This window comes from Schistocerca cancellata, chromosome 4, assembly GCF_023864275.1.
Source record: "Schistocerca cancellata isolate TAMUIC-IGC-003103 chromosome 4, iqSchCanc2.1, whole genome shotgun sequence".
NCBI classification, from domain to species: Eukaryota; Metazoa; Arthropoda; class Insecta; order Orthoptera; family Acrididae; genus Schistocerca; species Schistocerca cancellata.
The window spans coordinates 323246472-323266426 of record NC_064629.1 but is presented as its reverse complement, the minus strand read 5'-3'; positions in this window follow the sequence as shown (position 1 = coordinate 323266426).

Sequence of the window (19955 nt, the reverse complement as noted above, 5' to 3'; positions counted from 1 at the left end):
CATTCTGGTGCGAAGACTGTGGAGACTGCGACTTTCCCGGCAGTGTGCAGCTTCAACGAAGGGTATTCAGCAATTCTGAAGACCATGACAACGATGGAAGTCATCCTGGGACTCCATTCGACGCAGTTCGCCAAGCATTCGGACGACCACCGGATTCAAGCAGCGGAAAACCGCTGGTCACCGGCCGTACGAGCAGTTCTGGAACAGCGCAGGATGACCCAGATCGGGCAGAACGCCCTCTGTGAGGAAGAGGAAGGACTAGATTATGGACACGGAATTGCAGATTGAACGTAAGTTGCATAATATTGCATTTATATGTAGTCAAAACTTCAAACGCGTTATTCTCGAAATGACTTTCTTCTTTTTTCAACGCGCGGTATGGTAACTTCAAATCTACTGAACCGATTGGCATGATTCTTGGTTTCCGACGAAGCTAACTAAATTGTCTAGGAGTTGAAGCACTTTTATTCCGGTCCATCAACTATAAATATTTTTACTTGGCCAACGAAGTCAAAAAATTGATGAAAAAACCCTTTTTTTAATGTCCGCCATTTTGTTTCCTGTGGTCGAAATAACTTAAGCGAGGTACAACTCCGAAAAAATCTTATATACTTCGCTAACGTCAACTCAATTTTGATTTCTGACCAGCCAACTGACCTGGAACATACCGCGCGTGGAGGTCTACATCGAAATTTTGTTTCGTTCCGACGGCACTTTCGGATTTGCTCTTCCGACATTTCCGGTCGAAAAAATTCCAGTTTGTAGAGGAAATATCAATAAACATTTTGAACAAATTTGACATTGATATTTATAACACATCCCGAGAAAAAAATTATCAAAGAACATTCTTTTTTCGGGCCAAAGATACTAAACCTCCCCTTACGGGTAGGTTGTTAAAATTTCTGTAGCATGGACAGATTGTTACAGTTTTGCTGCATTATGGAAGGGAGTTGGTTGCCATACCACTGTAATGTGGACAATTTATTAAAAATTTGTCATAACGTGACGACCAGTTTCCTACGTTATCACTGTAACATGGAATGCTTTGTTATTATGGGAAACTTCTCACAGCTTGTTGTGACATGGGTCAATTTGCTGTAAGGAAAGCAATTTGTTATAATTTTGCTGTAACATAGAGAGCAATTGTTACGATACCACTGTAACATGGATAACACTAGTCTGCATTCTGAAATTTTTTTAAAGATGTTTTTTTGAAAGTAAGTGTTCTTGAATCAATCAATGAGTCTAGAAATCACTTCCGTTTTTCTCTATTACATCTGGTTTTTACACAAAATAAGAATTAATTATTTTGAAAACTGTTAAATTCTGAGCCCAGAAATATATTCAAACACCATTCCACATATGAGTATTTAAAGAAATAAAAAGTCCATTTAAAAAATACCCTTCAGAACTCCTAACTCCTCTAATTTATTTTGTGACTACGTCGTATAAAAACAAGAAGTCAAAAGTATTCCATTAATTTTTAAGCTTTCTCTTCTTTCCCTTCCTTGCAGATCCTCGTATATGATGACTGTTCTTCTCTAACATCCATTAGTAGTTGGCTGTCATAGCTGCATTCCAGTTCCTCTGGTGTCTTCTCACAACCTCCTTAATAACTTGGTGAAAATAACCACTCTGCTCTTCACTATAATGTTCTATATTTTCCGGAAAGTAATCGATATGTGAGCGTAGAAAGCGGACTTTCAGACTCACGTTACAACTCTTCTTGAAATTTTCCAACATTTTTTCAACAACGGACTTGCAATTAGAATCTTTGTTAATTCCCTAGAAAGTTCTCATTAACCGATCAAAAGGTGGTTCATGCATCTTTTTCTCTCTTCATAGTTTGCTTATCCAAATCTTCATCCTTCATCAATTTCTTCATTTGAAGACCAACAAAAATTCCAGCTTTCAGTTTGTCTTGTGTACTGAAGGGAAATTTCTTGGGGGGATACCTGAAGCAGGGCTCATCCTGTGATAGAGCCTTTTACAAACTGCTTCATGAAGCCCAATTTTATGTGTAGTGGTGGAAGCAAGAATTTTTGGTTCTAGAAGAGGTTCATGCACGATACTTTCAGTTCCAGGCACGAAATTTCTCCGCTCTGGCCAACCTCTGACATTCCAAAGTCTTTGCCTTGCCAGACTGTCCCATTCACATAGCAAACAAGTCATTGTTGTGAACCCAGGTTGTTGTCCTAATATTACTCCGGTAACTTTGAAGCCACGGCAGATAAACCATTTGTGTTCCTTATACTGGTTACCTGTTAAAAGTATCTTCATGTTTTCATGCATCTCTTTCATTTGATCTGAATGGGCCATGGAAATAAACCCATACATGTTAACATTATGGAGTAACACACTTTTCACGCTCCTTGTTAATGAGTCTAGAAAATGTCTCTACCCAGTAGAATCTTGTTCTATGCCGTAGAGGTTTATTAACTGTTTTATGTGATCGCAGTGAACCAAGGACTCTTCCTGCGAGAATAAAGGAACTAGTTCTTTCTCTTTATGTCTGTATCATGAGTAGTATTCCTGGATCCTGAAGATCCATACTTTTTAAGCGGGACCCAAATAGCTACACAGATTCCTTTAAACTGCCATGTTCTGACAGACTAAGACTGTGAACAACTATCTCCACTGCCAAGCACTTTTCTTCATGTATGTTACGTATTTCAAGAATCCAACGGATGAAAATGAATGTTAAAAATTGCTGCCAGGAGCATGTTGCTTTTATTTCACTGAAACAACACATTTTTGGCCTGGCCTTCGAGTGTAAATCAATCAATATATTTTGATTTCATCCACCCTCATATACCACAAGAAAACTACTCAGTGTGTCCATTGCAGCATGTATGTACATACGGCTCGATTTGTGCTCCTGACTGGTTGCTCCGGTAAATACTGCTCTGAATTTCATACACAAGTTATAGTTCATTTGAGTGGCACATACGAACACAGTAACTAAAAAATAATTGCCAGTGATACATGCGAGGAAATTTTACAGAATGATACACAAAGTAATATCAAGCCTAACACTAAGTTTAACAGTTATATGTGTAACTCTGTTTTTAGATGATTATCGTTTATATGTAGCTAACAGAAGTGGTGGTAGTTTCAGCTTTCTAGTGTAGGAAGTAACGTACACCTTGTCAGAAACAGCAAGAAAACTGCGTCGCAGAAGTACGTGAGAAAAGAAACAATTTCTGACATTTATCCACTCAAGAGAAGGCTTGCTAACTAATAGCTATCATTCTACAAATGTTGAAAACCATCTTTTCTTAAAGAATAAAATGAATCAAATACAAAAATCGGGTGCAAAACCGCCTCCACCTCGAATGATTTCGTAATTTACTATGTTTTTATTATATCGCTTTCTTGTCTGCCTGTTCTACACAAATTTTGCAGTTGAATTCAAAGTAACTTTCTTATGAGCTAGAAGCCGGAAATTTTAAACACAGCTCAGAACTGGATGAAAGTATAACATAAACTCACTTTCTTGTCGGTGTTATAGGGGTTGGGTTGCATGTTGTGCAGGTTGGACTGGAATGCATTGTAGATAGTACGTGAGCAAATGGACACTGCTGACCAGAGATAGCTGGGAAGGGGAGACGAATATTACTTTCTTGTCTATCCATTTGTTCGGCACAAGTTTTCCAATTGCTTTTAAACTAACTTCCCAATGAGCTAGAGACTTGTAAATTTACACATATTTCAGAATTTGATGACAATGCAGTATTAACTTCCTTCTTTGTCGGACTTTGTGACGAATGGTACTTTGTATACCCCTGCCATTTCCTCCTTTACTTGTTCCAGTCACAATTGGTTCTCGGAGAACGATTGCTTATAAGCCTTTACGCGAACTTGAATCTCTTAAATTTTTAATTTCACAGTCTTTTTCAGAGACGTGTGTATGAGGAAGTAAAATATAGGTCGAGTCAGACGAAAATAAATTAAAATAAACCAGAAATTATCCACATGTCTTAGTTGAAATCTCACGAAAATGTCTGAAATCAACTGAAAATTGTCGCACACACAAGACTAAAAAGGAAATATAAATAATAATTTAATTATGGCTAGGGCCTCCCATCAGGTAGACTTGTCGCATGGTGCAGTTCTTTCTAGATGACACCACTTTGATGACTTGTGTGTCAATGAGGATGAAATTATGATGAGGACAACACAACACCCAGTCCCCAGAGAAAATCTCTGGCACATCTGAGAATCGACCCCAGACGCTTTGCATGGCATTCTGCAGCACTAACTAGTCAGCTATGGAGGCGGACGCTATTTAAATAAAAGTGAATTTCTAATACACCACATTCTTAAATTGGATTAAAACGTATTAAATAATTTTTCCTACCCATTACTTATTATTAACACCATATAAATAGTCCTTAAAATTTATTACTTAATTTTTCTTAGCTAAGAAATAATTGTAAGACTTAAAACGAAAAATGTGGATTGCATTGAATACATAACTGATGCATAAATAGTTTACCTCCTTACTATTATCTATTTCATGTACCTCAAGTTCTTCATATTTCATTGCTACAAAAAAATCACGATCGTCAATTTTTAAGACTGTCTGTATTAGGCTGTATTAGGTTAATTCAGAACCAGCCAACCTGTCATGCGTGACGCAGAGCGCTGACGCACAACTTATTGCGCTCTATCGGAAGACACCTTTAAGCAGGATTTTTCTAGCAGCAGGAATTTCGCTCCACGTAGTACGTAATGCGCCCCACGTAGTGCTTCATCCCCTCGACAGTGACGAAATAGTAAACCTGTTTTCCGACAGATCGCAGCGCATACTGTACCAACGGCTTACGTCAATCGTGACAAGCCAACTGGTTGGGACCAGTTTAATGCGTTGTAATGAAGCAATTACTGCAGATAACATAAAGTTCTTGTGTAAAATGACTTCAGAGTGGGCTAAATGCTACAAGAGCGTTTCGGTGACGAGGAAGATGAATTGTTAATGGACGAGCAAACTGAAGACGAGTAAATCTGAAATATGCTTTGAATCTCTCTTCGTCGTCGATTAAGTGGTTGTTAATCAATGTGTTCTCTCTGTTCCAAAATATATTGCACATTACATAAGTCTGGAGCATGTAATCCTCTTCTTCATAGCGCATTACATGTTTAACGATCAGCAAACCCAGGAGTTTAGTCTTCTTTTCTCCCACGCGATCTATTAGTACTATATAGTATATTAGCACTTTGTTGAAGGTAACAACACTTTTTGAACACTCTTCCCAAAAAGCACGTGTGGTTTGAATAGTCATTGCGCTTCTATTATCATTTTCTGGGAAAACACAAATGCGTGACTTATTTAAGTTTTTCGTCCCTTCCGATGCAGAACCTCCCGCCCTGTTCGCGATGTGAAAAAATTCTTGCATCTAGGAAAAGTCGGCATAACACGAAATTTTCCTATTACAACACTAACTTCTGCCTAATATGACAATCGGTTTCAAGTCCAAAACAGATAAATCTTAAATTCTAAATATTGTAATGTCTCCGATACGACGAAGCGGATTTTGAAGAGTGAAATTTCGCTGGGTTCGTTTCTTTTGGCGCTACGACAGTAACCGCAGACATTGCTATAGTTCTATTCAAAAAACTGTATCTCTTTAAGAAGAGTGCGAGGAACTTCTCCCATTTTATCTGGGTAAAAATAGAATGAAGATGTCTCAAACGGTTCAGAAAATGTATTAACTGTGTATTTGGATGATTTTGCGAACTCATACGTGGCTCGGATGGAAATGCACTAACACCACAATAAGGAGAAGTTTCATTCACACATCGATCCAAAAATACTGTTTTATGTTGAATGTGGTTCTCACTGAGAATGGAGAACTGGTTCGTAAAACAAGGTCGTGCGGTTACCTTCTTCCATCCTTGGCTGGACTGAGATACTGGTCAGTCCCTAATTACCTCACTATCAACGCCACTTCGAGTGGGAGACCTAGCTCTTATATACAAGGATATACAATACAACTTAGACTCTTTTGATTTGTATTCATCAAATATAAAAATCAGTCTGATTAAAGGAATAGAAATGGAGAAAAATTAGCAGAGAAATGCACGGCTAATTAGCGAAAATTGATTACGGAAAGGATAAGTTAACAGCTAACAGAATTCAACGTGTACAGACACTTTGTTCTCTGAAGGACAAGCACGAATAATGGACTTAAATGACCAGGAGCGCAAACCATGTATGAACATGAACGAACAGAGAAAAGCGATTTGCATCCAGACAATAAAAGGGACAGAGCTGCTGCAATGAATGCAAGCGCCTCAGTGTAATGTACAACAAAGGCTGGCCAACGACAGAGAGAGCAGCAAAAACGACTCGAATTAAGAAAACAATGGGCTGCGTTAATGGGGTACTGTCTGGCGAGCTAATAAATAGGAACGTAAGTTACATAATGCCGAAATTAAGGTAAAAGTATCAACTGTAAAGCGAATCGCTGTAAATCAAGTGGTTAACATTTGCTCAGAACAGATGTTTTCCAAATTATTCTGCTATAGAAATGAGATCATTGCATTTGACGTACTTTATTTTTCAAATTAACATAATTTTGAGTAAATAGATCATATGTCAGTTTTAAAAAGGGATCGGAATCACAACTAAAAAAATTACATCCCTTCACTGCACCACGGATACGCTTTCCCAATACATATCAATCGTAAATCTTTATGAATTTTTTCGTAATAGTATTCAGTAAGGAAATATCCCAAACAGATAATTTAATATTTTGTACGGGAAAGAAAATGAAATGTGATGGAAAATGAAAATTTTGTAAGTTCCCCTGTGATGCTGAAATGCTGTAAAATAGATGAGTGACTGCTGTCTGCAAAATGTCTCAAGAATATAGTTAGTAGTAAAGAAGTAATAAACTAATACGGCATGGCCGATGCTGCAGTTTTACTGCATGTGCACCGAAAATGTCGTAAGCCACAATCTTTTCTCGTTTCAACAAGGAGGGAATGGGACAGGGCTCCTTGTGATCCATGTAATATGTGTACCCTCAGTAGCAAAGTGGGCTAGTGCGTCAGAGCAGTGTACTGCAACAGTACCTCAAAATACACTTTTTATGTGTAGCGCATTTCAAATCAAAATACAGTGAACTGAAATGACATTGATGTCATTATATACCAACTAGCTGAGTTCCTGGCGTTCCTTAGGTATGTGTTTATTCCTTTCTTTCCTCTCTCTCTGCCCATTTCCTCCTCTCGTCCCCCCCCCCCCCACCACCACCCCAGTCCATCTCTTCCAACTCCTCTCTCTGTCCACCACCATCACACCCAGTCTCTGTCTATTTGCGTCTGCCGCCCTGTCTATCTCCTCCAACCTCTATCTGTGTCCATCTCCTCCTCCTCCCAATGCCCATCTTCTCTTTCCCTCTCTATTCTTTTCCTCCCCCTACGTCCATCTCCTTCAACCCATGTCTCTGCCCATCTCCTCCATCCCCACTCCCTGTCAGTCTCCTCTTGCCTCTCTCTCTCTCCATCTCCTTCTGCCCTCACTCTCCCCATCTGTTTCTGCCATACTCTCTGTTCATTCACAACTGCCCCTCTCTCTACACATTTTCTCCTTCCCCTCTCTAACTGCCCATCTCTTCCTCCCCCTGTCTCTATTCATTTTCTCCTCTTTTCTTTCTCTGTCCATATCCTCCTCTTTCCTTTCTCTGTCCACATCCTCCTTCCATCTTTCTGTCAGTCCATCTTCTCCTCCCACTTCTCTCTCCAAGTTATCACCCTCACCCCAATAGTAAGTTCCTGGTTCTTACCCCGACAGTATTTCTTTCCAGATAATAAGTAATATATGTACCAAATTTGGCTGAAATCGGTCCAGGCAGGTAGGAGGAGCTTTTTATCCATGGCTTTTCACTGGTACGCACATATCAGATATATATCATATATATTTAACAGATTTCATACATATTTGTTCACATATTATACCTATATCTCTAACGAAATTCGCCCTGTAGCTCGTTCTTTATGACGTCATTTCCCCTGAACCATATGTTGTACAATGATGTATTTTTGTAGGTCCATTCAGCGGTATATGTGGGTGCTGTCTGCGAAATTTGTGGTGAGTAGAATGTTTTAGCAAGAAGTAATAAATTTTAATGTCGTGCATGATGTGGCAGTTTGTCACCCATCTCAGTGTTTATAATGCCGTATCTCCCACTCCATATGCAATACAATGTTATAATATTGCTGGTACATTCAGTCATATGAGTGAATGCTGTCTGCAAAATGTCTCAGGAATGTAGTTAGTAGTAAAGAAAAAAAATGGCTCTGAGCACTATGGGACTTAACATCTATGGTCATCAGTCCCCTAGAACTTAGAACTACTTAAACCTAACTAACCTAAGGACATCACACAACACCCAGCCATCACGAGGCAGAGAAAATCCCTGACCCCGCCGGGAATCGAACCCGGGAACCCGGGCGTGGGAAGCGAGAACGCTACCGCACGACCACGAGATGCGGGCAGTAGTAAAGAAGTAAGACACTAATACGGCATGGCCAATCCTGAAGTTTTAAGGAATGTGCAGTGGAAATGTTTAAGCCACAATATTTTCTCGTTTCAACAATTTATGAGGGTTATCGGAAAGTTTCATCCCATCCTCAACCCTTTAATAGGAAGGTGGTTTCTACTCTCACAGCGATTCTTCCGGACAGTATGTGTGTGTCCATGGTTGCATTATGTTTGCCCATCTCTCTTCATATGAGGGTACTTCCAGCATTGCCGAACATGATCGTTTTGGTACTCCAGTTGTTATGGAGGAGGAGGGTATAACGTTGCATAGATGTAATGACCTTCAAACCTTTCAACGCAGTACACTTAACCGTTCAACGTTACTGTGACACACTTCTCATTGCCCATGTGCGTCTTTTTATGGGTGCATTCAGCCCTGATATCATTTCTATGGATGAAAATGAGCGACTTCTTCGAACTGCGCAGTTGGAAGAGTTCTTGCAACTAGAGGATTTTCGCGAAAGGACTGTCTCGCCAGTTCCCCCGACATAAATCCCATCTAGCATGTGTGGAATGCGTGTTGGAGGGACATGTTGCAGAACGTCCACATGCACCAACAACCATCCCGCAGTTGTCAAGGACAGTGGTGGGGAGTGGAACGCCCTATCATAAGAACTCCTTACCTACCTTGTGAACAGCATGGGAGCACGTTGCACAGCGCGCATTGCTGTCCGTGGTGATGCCACCCTATTAAGAACTATGCCCCACCCATATTTTATTGTCCAGGGGACCACCATGAACTGCAGTGGCTTCAGTGTAATTATTGTCGTTCAATAAATGTTTAATTTCTGTTCGTCTCATTGCGCATTTCTTTCCGATATATTCTATACGATACTGTTGCTGTTCTTTGTAAGAATAGTTTAAGTTTCATTCAGGTATGTTACCTGACAGGGATACACTATCCGAAAGTATATTTTCAACGAACTAATACGTTCTTGAGCAACATGTACATTATGCGCTCTTGCCAACATTAACAGAATAATTTTTTGCGTCAAAGATGGACGTTAGACATAAACATGTGAGGAGTGAAGTAAAATCTTAAAAATGACATCATCATTGAAAATTTAAATACAGCACAGTACCTATGATAGAAAATGAAAAACTAAATGTGCAGGGTGTCCAAAATTACAGTTCAAGTTTCAAAACGCTTTAAAAAGAGAACCACTGCTCATAATGACGTCAAATTTGTACGTGATATTTTTGACGCAGGGGGAATAGTCATGGAACAATAAAAAATTTAACGGAAATATTACCAATAGATAGCGCTGTAGGCGTTAGATGTCTCTGAACACCTGCTAAATGTTTGTCAGCTGAATGAGGGCTTTTTCTTTTTTCAACCTCCGATTGGTCGGGGACGGGTAAACTAAAATGAAAATCAACTATGTTTAAGACGGAGGTGACAAAAGTCATGAGATTACCATGTGCACATGTACAGATGGCACTATTATCGCGTACACAGTGTGTAAAAGAGCAGTACATTAGCGGAGCTGTCGCTTGTGTTCAGGTGATTCATGTGAAAAGGTGTCCAACGTGATTATGACCGCACGACGGAAATTTAAAGACATTGAATTCGGTAGTTAGAGCTAGACACATAGGACATTCTATTTCGGAAATCATTAGGATATTCAATACTCCAAGGTCCACAATGTCAAGAGTGTGCCAAAAATGTCTGATTTCTGGCATTACGTCTCACCACGGACACTCCAATGGCCGAAGGCCTTCACTTAACGGGTGAGACAAACGGCGTTTGAGTAGAGTTGTCAGTGCTAACAGACAAGAAACAGTGCTTGAAATAACCGCAGAAATCAATGCGGGACGTACGACGAACATAGCCGTTAGGATAATGCGGCGGTATTTGGCATTAATGTGCTATGTCAGCAGACGACAAACGCGAGTGCCTCTCGCATGGCCTGCAGCGCCTCTCCTGGGCTCGTGACCATATCGATTGCACCTAGATGACTGGAAAACCGTGGCCTAGTGAAATGAATCGCGGTTTCAGTTGGTAAGAGCTGATTGTAGGGTTCGAGTGTGGCGTAGACACCCCCCTCTCCCCTACCCCCCTCCCTCCTCCACCCCTCCCCCCACCCAAGCTATGGATCCAAGTTGTTAACAACACACTGTGCACGCTGGTAGTGGTTCCATAATGGTGTGGGCAGCATTTACGTGGAATAGACTGAGTCCCCAGGTACAGCTGAAACGTTCATTGACGGGAAATGGTTATGTTCCGCTACTTGGAGACCATTTGTAGACATTCATGGACTTCATGTTCCGAAACAAAGATGGAATTTTTATGGATGACATTGCGCCGTATCACCGGGCTACGAATGTGCGGCTATTGGTTTGAAAAACATTCTGGACAGTTCTAGGGAATGATTTAGCCACCCAGATCCCCAGAAATGATGCCCATCGAACATTTATTGGACATAATCGATAGTTCAGTTCGTGCACAACAACCAGCGCCGGCATCATTTTCGCTATTATGGACGGCTATAGAGGGAGCATGTCTCACTATTTCTGCAGGGGACTTCCAAAGACTTGTCGAGTCCATATTACGTAGAATTGCAGCACTACGACGAAAAAAAAGGAGTTTCGACACGATATTAGGAGATATCCCATGAATTTTACCGAGCGAGGTGGCGCAGTGGGTAGCACACTGGACTCGCGTTTGGGAGGACGACGGTTCAATCCCGCGTCCGGTCATTCTGATTTAGGTTTTCCTTGATTTCCCTAAATCGCTTCAGGCAAATGCCGGGGTGGTTTCTTTGAAAGGGCACGGTCGACTTCCTTCCCCGTCCTTCCCTAATGAGACCGATGACCTCGCTGTCTCGTCTCAGAAAATGGTTCAAATGGCTCTGAGCACTATGGGACTTAACTTCTGAGGTCATCAGTCCCCTAGAACTTAGAACTACTTAAACCTAACTAACCTAAGGACATCACACACACCCATGCCCGAGGCAGGATTCGAACCTGCGACCGTAGCGGTCGCGCGGTTCCAGACTATAGAGCCTAGAACCGCTCGGCCACCACGGTCGGCTGTCTCGTCTCTTATCTCAAAACAACCCAACCCAACCCATGAATTTTCGCATCTCAGTGTATTTAAAACATTTACCTACACCTTCCAGCTACTTCTTTACATAGCCGCCGTTTCGACTCAGACATCTGTCGTAGGTTGGTACAAACTTTCCCATATCGTCGTTATAGAAGGCAGTTGCCTACGCCTTCCTCAAATTCTCTACGCTGGTCTTCAGATCGCCGTCTGTACCAAAGTGCTGTCCTCATATCAAGCGGTTCATGTAAGCGAAGAGGTGAAAATGGGAAGGAGGCAAGCGCGGCCCGTATGATGGGTGATCTAACACTTCCCATCGATAACGCCGCAAGAACGTATTTGTTGCTCCTGCTGTGTGCGGCACTGCATTGTTATGAAGAAGGAAATGCATGAGGGTGACGTTGTGTGTTCTGGAGTAAATCGGCTGGAACCCCTCAGGAGGCACTTCGCACTTGGTGGGAGACTCTATTGTTCTAACCATCTTTACGTGTTCACTGCTTGCTCAGACCTGAAAAGTGCGATGTGATGCAGACGACGGACATTCTGCAGACAAAAATGGTTCAAATGGCTCTGAGCACTATGGGACTTAACAGCTGTGGTCATCAGTCCCCTAGAACTTAGAACTACTTAAACCTAACTAACCTAAGGACATCACACACATCCATGTCCGAGGCAGGATTCGAACCTGCGACCGTAGCTTCTGCAGACACTGTACAAAACATCCACGTAAAGCTTGTTTGGATTTTCAGTGTCATTATAGGTTCTCTACCTATCGGAGGTTAAAAAAATAGCTCTTGCACATATAAGACTGCAAGCCACATCATATTGTTAGCTTTCCAGGCATTGATCGATATGTCATGACGGTAACTGGTTAGTGATTGATGTTTATCGAGATAATGGTAGTGTAAATGTGATAGATTGAAGTGATTATAAGTTGGAAATGACTGGTCTTAGTCCCTTGGCAAACAGAAAGGCCGCCTGAGTTTCCTGTCATAAGTCCCGTGGTGCTGGATGTGCCGTTTCGAAACGTACCGCAGGAATGATAAATATTGATTACCAGAGTCTTCTATCACTGGAGGAACGCTGCCAAAGCAGCGACACTAATGAAGCGCGGGGCATGTAACTCTCGGCTCAAGGCTGTGTCCTGTAGCATTCGTAGCTTCTGTATCTCGTCTGAAGCAGCGCAGGTCTACATGGAACGCACGTAGTCCCTTAGCAACAACGGAGGTTAAAAAAAATAGATCTCGTTTTATATATCGGAGGTTAAAAAAGTAGCTCTCGTCCCCATCGGAGCGAATATCGCCAAGGAATAAGCCTTCTAGATGTGACGGATGGCTCAGTTCTCAGTGATCTAGACGACCAGTGTGGTCGCTTGGAAAGAGCGGAGAGGAAGCCAGTTAGTCAGCACTGCAGCACTGTCAGAGATGAGGTGAAGAGGATCAACAGCTTCTAAGACGAATGAAGATACTAATATCAAAGGCAAAGAAGGCGGATGAGACTTTTTCTCCTAACAGTCACACCTCAACGATAGTAAAGGCGAAGACGATCGACCTCAGTACGGGGGATCTAGTGGAAGAGACAACCCACCGAGCAGAACAAAACTCCACGTCTCGTCTGATTTGCAAAAAGCGGCTACGTGGTCAGCGTGTGTCTACATTTTGATGGCTGCTGTAAAAATCAGTAACGTCTGTTACCGAAGTGGTGGGCTACAGAAGGGGTCTGCTCCCATACTGGGCGGCCTCTTAAACCCATCTGGTAATTCGATCACAGATGCAACATCCCACGAAAGGGTTAACACGTCTTTCTATTTACTTTCAGCCAAGACATGATGGTAAACATTGAACGGAAAAACACTCCAGGAGGTCAACTATCCTTCATCACTGGAAACAGTGATGGGACTAGGTCATCGGATTCTGGAGAGCCTAGAATATCATGTAAGGAAGATTAAACAGAAAGTCACTATGTTCGGAACATCTTTCATGGTCAAATGGAATCCAACAGAATCCATAATAATTTTTGCGTCCCCATCGGAGCGAATATCAGTTCTCTCGTTTAGATCAGCAAACAAGAGGTATACCATTATAAGTGCTCATGCACCTACCAACAACGACAACAGAAAATAATCTAGAAAAAGTCGAGCACCTTGGGAGACATGAGAAAAAAGACACAAAAATACCAAATCACAACATAAAACTACTCGTTGGAGACTTCAACGCACAGATCGGTAGAGAAGAGATTTACAAAATAATAGAAGGAAACTTTCCTGAACACAAACGCGCCAGTGAGAATGGAGAACGGCTCATCAACTTCTGCAAACAATTCGATTTAAGATTAATGTCAGCCTTTTCTAGGAAATTAACAAGGAGAAAGAAGATCTGGCGTTCTCCTAATACACATTTAGGCTCATATCAACTGAATCATGTGGCAATAACAGAACAAAACCATTACGAAATCATGGACGTACTGTTCAGAAGACAACTAGGCGTTGAGTCGGATCATTTGTTAACAGAAATCAAAGCCAAATTTCAACCTAAAAAACCAAATCGCAAAATTAACAATGTCCATAGAATTGACACAAAATTTCTGTCAGACAACAGGAACGAACTCGTTAAACTCCTTCACACAAAGAAGATGGAAAATTTGTATGAGATCAGAGAAGCAATAATAGAAACGGTGAAAGAGCTAGAATAACCACGAAGAAGAAGGAAACATAGATGGTAGAATGAGATATGTGATGTAGCGAAAGAGCGTAGACTAACATTATGGAAAAAATGGAACTCCTGCAAAAAGGAAAGAGGCTGCAACACTTTCACTGAGATCAGAAAACATACATAAAGAATTATTCGAACAGAGGAACGTAAATACGGTAAAAACGATTAGAGGCAATAAATACAAATTTCATACAGAACAACACTAGGAAGAAATAACAGAGTACAAACCGGTGAGGCTACGCTTCAAAGATTCAGCTAGTAAACGGATTACCCACAACAAAGACAACTGTGAGTTACTAGTAAAGTACTTCAAAAATGTTATAAACTGCGAGGAAGCAACACAAAGACCAATTTTTCGACAACCTCGGAAGGGTGATGGGCTCTCACCGATTCACTCCCATCTGGTCTTAGACAAGGCCATGAGAGAGTGGAATAAATAACAAGAGAAACACTTCAAAGGAATCCATCTATGACAAGGAAGATGTGAGGTGAAATGTCTCCTTTTGCTGACTATATTGCAGTAATTTCTAAGAACAAAATAGATGCAAAATTATAATAGAAACACTTTACGAAATTGCTGCTACAATTGGATTAGAAATAACCCATGAGAAAAAGGAATGCATTGAAGATAAACACAACACACACAATATATATATATAAGTCTGAGTGTTTGGAAGAATGGATACAACAAAATGGATTACGTAACACCGCAAATAAAGAACGATCGGAGAAAATGGAATTAGCATACAAACTAACCCAAAACCGATACAATGAAAAATCACTATCATTCCAGGCAACAATTAATCACTACGCAACAATAATTAAACCAGAAGCACCTTACGAATTTGAATGCCTAACAATGAATAAAAGAGGTGAGCAAGAAGAAGTGGAACAGAAAGTAAGGAACATACTAAGACAAATTTTAGGACCACAAAAGAACAATGATAACAACTGGACAAAAAGAAGAAATTAGGATCTATACAGAAACACAGAAACAGTCGCAGACACAATAAGGAAGAGGAGATTAAATTTTAAAGTTCTTATTTACAGAGTGAATTACAATAAGCTAACGAAGAACACTTTTAAGTTCATTTGCAAATTAAAAAACGTCACGGGACTGTTGGAAGGGACAAGAAGGGATTTCAGAAAACTTAACATCACAGAGGCGCCATACAGGATAGCCAAAGTTTCAGGCTACTGCTCGGTACTGCAAAATTTACTGTCCAACAACAAAAATGACGACATAGGAGAGTCGCATCAAATGAACAGATACAGGCCATGAGCCAATACATGAAAATGCCCCGGAAAATAAAAAGAAAAGATTGTACCTTCACGTAAGGTTCTACGTGATCTATAATTGGCCAAATTCTGTATGATATTCTTTGGCTGTATTCTTGTTTCCTTTGCTCTATAAATATTGTGCCTGTTTTCTTCCTTTCTTTTACTTCAGATTCCGTATTCATAATTTTGTTCCTGAATCTGTCTCTTGCATTTATCATTTCAATACTGATTCCTGCTAATTTTTAGGTCCTCTTCTATTTCTTGAAACAACTGGTTTTTTTACTCAACTGTTTACTACATCAAAAATCCTCTATGTGAGCATGATGCTGTCCATAGAATGTTAGTCGACGTTTTCTGATCATGTCTGTGAAGCTGTCTGTGTCTTCATATAACTCTTCAGCTGGTCTCTTCATCCGTATACCATCTACGTGTACTCCTCCAAAAATTTTTCTAAGAATTTTACGTTCTATTTTTTCCGTCTGTGAAGTCTGAAGCTCCGATTGTGGTCGTTTCTGATGCGTAGAGTGCTTCTGGTAGTAGAACTGCACTCCAATGCCTGAGTTTGGCCTGTCTCGAAATATTTCTTTTATTGTTGTGCGTACATGTCAGTATGTACGCTTTTTGAAGTTTCCCCGTTCTTCCTATGTTGGATGCCTTATTTGAGCCTCCTATTTGTGTATATTCCCCAAGATATTTGAATTTTTCCAGTCTGTTAACCTCGCCGTATTTTGTGCATATGTCTTGGTTGTTGTTGTTCTTTCTATCCATGTATTGCGTTATGTCATATGATATTTGTAGAACTGTTTTTGCAGAGACTTCATATACAGTATTGTGCTTCATTTCAGTGACATATGTCTTAACTGTATATCATAAGTAAACTAATGTAAAATATTTGACACCTGTAACTCGCTCCTTTTGCAAATGTAAATACTTCTGAGTAAAAATTCATGCAAGCTACACGAGCGTTTAATATGTAACAACAATATTTCAGGAAGAAAACAAACAAAAATCTCGTTTAATATACAACATGAAATGCTGAAACATGTATGGGTAATAACAAAAACTGTAAAACGCTGTCTCGCATAAGGTGCAATTTATCTCCAGTGATGGTAAGGATACTGGTCGTAATTATGTAGGTCCGTACTGGTGCACAGTTCTCAAATTTTTGGCCGCTATCATGCACCAATGTCGAACATCTTTCGTCATTAGCGGGGCTAATTTGAATGATCCACTTCCCTGCTGAAACCGTTAAGATTCATGGGTAACATGTGCGTTTATGCCTGGCCTCCTCCGTAATCCTCAACGAGAATAATCACGCTTCAGAAAAATCCTCCACTCGTATGTGAAGAGACACCCGCCGTTGATTCAAGTGCTATTCCACATGTTTCGTTGTTCACTATCTTCGCGTACTGTGGTGCTGGGAAACTTGTACTACTGTTCATAATGACCGCTTAGAGATTAAATTAATCAAGTAGAGATCGTTGCGTACCATCAGGGTCGACGAACTCCTCACAGTTGATTCAAAAGAGGTTGTGAGCAGTTCTGGAGCATTCTTCTCTGGATATCTAAGAGCGTTATTTTGCAGGCAGCGGTCATCACCTGGCGATCGTGAATGTGGGTGACTGCTCCAAGGACCTTTTCTATATTTTATACGTCGCGACATAGATTTAATGCTACTGTTGTTCACGTCAATACGATAGGCAACTTTCCGCTCTGACAACCCTTCTTATCGAAAACTCAAAATTCGTGAATGGTCCAAGCTCGAATTAACATTCCGAGGATTATGGACAGACTGAACAGTATACACAAGCATCAATGCCCATTTTACGGTTACAGCCACAACAAATTCTACTGAGCTGCACTGAAAATACAGTTTTCTTTGTGCCACCATTACAAGAATGGACTACGTACCAATATTACATTCTCGAAAAAGTATTAAGGAAGGTGTTCCTGACATAACAATGCAAGTTACGAAGGTGGCGCAATACTTTTCTGAGCAGTTAATTTTGTGTCAACAGCCTATCTGAACCACTCTATACTATACAGAGCGTATAAAAGATACACATTTACGACTTTTCTTTCTGGTGGGGTATGGGGGTATTCTTCAGACCAAACGACCCTTTTCGAGTTATTAACGGAAGTTTCCATTCAATGCCTTTCGAGGTAATACCCAATATGAAGTTTGTATCTGGCATTTAAAATTAATTTCCTTAGGTACTCGGGTGATAATATCATATACAAGCCAATCTGCTGAGGCACTCGTTGTATCCACAATGGAAATCTGTTGCTATGAGGGACTGGTTATACTCACATCAAAAAAAGTTTTGCATCACCCCGGTTCCCAGAACTCTTGAGGATAGACGTAGACTGTGGATACTGTATCACAGACGCTGTCCCTTTGACTGTTCAGAGATATCACTAAACCCGCCCAAAGATGTAAACAACCATGCATGAACAGCACCCATTAGACAGAGGGGGTCCGAAAGCCGATCAGTTTCAGTTACTCTACCAGGAGGGAAGTACACGGCTCGTGTTGTCTGTAGTTCAACCATGCCTATATGGTCAAAACCGCAGCTCGATCGCGTCCGCATTGTTACTTTGTGCCACGAAGCGCTCTCAACAAGGGAAGTATCCAGGCGTCTCGGAGTGAACTAAAGCGATGTTGTTAGGACATAGAGGAGATACAGAGAGACATGCCTCGCTCAGGCCGCCGAAGGGATACTACTGCAGTCGATGACAGCTACCTACGGATTATGGCGCGGACGAACCCTGACAGCAACGCCACCATGTTGAACAATGCTTTTCGTGCAGCCACAAGACGTCGTGTTACGACTCAAACTGTGCGCAATAGGCTGCATGATGCGCAACTTCACTCCCGACGTCCGTGGCGAGGTCCATCCTTGGAACCACGACACAATGCAGCGCGGTACAAATGGACCCAACAACATGCCGAAAGTACAGCTCAGAATTGGCATCACGTTCTCTTCGCCGATGAGTGTCGTATATGCCTTCAACCAGACAATCGTCGGAGACGTGTTTGGAGCCAACCCGCCCAGGCTGAACGCCTTAGACACACTGTCCAACAACTGCAGCAAGGTGGAGGCTCCCTGCTGTTTTGGGGTGGCATTATGTGGGGCCTACGTACGCCGCCGGTGGTCATGGAAGGCGCCATAACGGCTGTACAATACGTGAATGCCATCCTCCGACCGACAGTACAACCATATCAGCAGCATATCGGTGAGGCAGTGGTCTTCATGAACGACGATTCGCGCCCCCATCGTGCACATCTTGTCAATGACTTCCTTCAGGATAACGACATTCCTCGACTAGAGTGGCCAGCATCTCCTCCAGACAAGAACCGTACCAAACATGCCTGGGATGGATTGAAAAGGGCTGTTTATGGACGACGTAACACACCACCACTCTGAGGGAGCTACGCCGAATCGCCGTTGAGGAGTGGGACAATCTAAACCAACAGTGCCTTGATGAACTTATGGGTAGCATGCCACAACGAATGCAGGCATGCATCAATGCAAGAGTCCAGGCTACTGGGTATTAGAGGCACCAATGTGTACAGCAGTCTGAGCCACAACCTCTGAAGGTCTCGGTGTATGGTGCTACAACATGCAGTGTGTGGTTGCCATAAGCAATGAAAAGCGCGGAAATGATGTTCATGTCGATCTTTGTTCCAGTTTTCCGTACAGGTTCCGTATCTTTCGGAACCGAGGTGATGTAAAACCTTTTTTCATGTGTGTATTTGACATTTGGGTTTATTTTTGGCTAATATATTATAAAGGTCTAACGTTTGTGGTTTTAGTGGGTCAGTTACCAAGTGTTTCGTTTAACAATGGCAGCATATTCAGTTCATTAGGAGACCAATGAGATTTTTATGTATCGCCTCATTTGTAGATAATGGACAGGGATATCAAAACGCATCTCCTGAAGATGACAGCTGACGCCAGGAGTACTGCATGTTTATATTAGAGATGGGCAAAACTGTTCTTTTCAGAGATTGGATCAGAACTGTTCACTCCCTGAAATGAATTAGCTCTTTTTCATGACTCACCACTCATTGACAATAGAAAATAAATGGAAGGCACATTGCCCTTTGAACTTGGTTTATTCCAGTACTATACCTGTATTTTGATCTTATTTGATCCTATTTTGAAGTAACACAGATAATGAGTAAGAATTTTGTATTGTTTATTGAAATTTCCACGATATGACAAAGTTTTTGATTATTGATTTATTTTGCACTATCGTGGTTTTTTGGGTGATCGGAAAATGTTGTAACTTGAGATTTACATTAACAATATATTTGGCTATAATGTATTAAAATTTCATTAACCTCATACAAATACATTGC